We start from the raw sequence: 1,115 nt of genomic DNA, 5'->3' as shown, positions 1-1,115 counted from the left end.
TGACAATATTCTGGTGTTGACAGTGTTTCACTGCTATTCATAAGATTTTTGGTGGCTAAACATTTGGAAGTAGTCTGCCTTCCTTCTTCCAAGTCTGTCTTAGTCAAGAAGCTCAGCTGAAACTTGTCCACCATGGGTGACCCTGCTGGCATTCAAAATACGGGTGGCATAGCTTCCAGCATCACAGTAACAAACAAGCTACCAGAGTGTGACAAACTGACAGATGAGTGGTGGCATTTTTTCTTACACGAGATAAAGAAGCAGAGAGAGGAAGACCTAAAGCCACCAAGAAAGAAGAGCCAAGAGCCAGGAGCAGACTGTATCCTCTGGACCCAGGGTTAGTTTACTGGGAGCTTCCTAGATTCAAGGGATGATTGATGTTAAAGTATCTGAGATTTCCAAAGAATGCAGGGCTCACAGATGCTGAAATGGGATCAGGACTTTCCTCTTAGGCTGTGAGCCAGCAGAGATAGAAATCTTCTCTAGAGCTGGTGCCCTGAATTCACACCTCAGTTCCTTAAATGTATGAGATAACTGTTGCTGTTTTTAATTTCTGTGGAGTCAGTTTCAATTCATAGTGACCCTGTATATACTTTCCGAGGAGTGGCTGGTGGGTTTGAACGGCCGATTTTGCTGTTAGCAGTCCAGGGCTGATCCTACAGTGCCACAGCAGTACTAGATAACTAAGATAACCTAATGCCAGATGTCAGGCTGTGCTAAGTGTTTTGTATGGATTATCTCATCCTTACAACTGCCTTATGAAGTGTTATTTAGTGCCATCAAGTCAGTTCTGACTCATAGGGACCGCCCACGCACAACAGAATTCTCACAATTCTCGTTACATTAAAATCCATTGTTGCTGCCACTGTCTCAGTCCATCTCGTTGGGAGTCTTCCTCTTTTTTGCTGACCCTTCACTTTTCTAAGCGCCTTTTCCAGGGACTGGTCTTTTCTAACAATATGACTAAATTATGAGATGAAGTTTCACCATCCTTGCATCTAAGGAACTTCTGGCTGTACTTCTTCCAATACAGATTTGTTCTTCTAACAATCCCTGCCACATGCCCAGGGCTCCCGTGTCTGGAGCAGCACCTAGGAGCTAGAGAAGGCTTCATA

This window comes from Chrysochloris asiatica, unplaced genomic scaffold (assembly GCF_000296735.1).
Source record: "Chrysochloris asiatica unplaced genomic scaffold, ChrAsi1.0 scaffold00090, whole genome shotgun sequence".
NCBI classification, from domain to species: Eukaryota; Metazoa; Chordata; class Mammalia; order Afrosoricida; family Chrysochloridae; genus Chrysochloris; species Chrysochloris asiatica.
The sequence above is the reverse complement of the archived record's forward strand: the minus strand, read 5'-3'. Positions refer to the sequence as shown.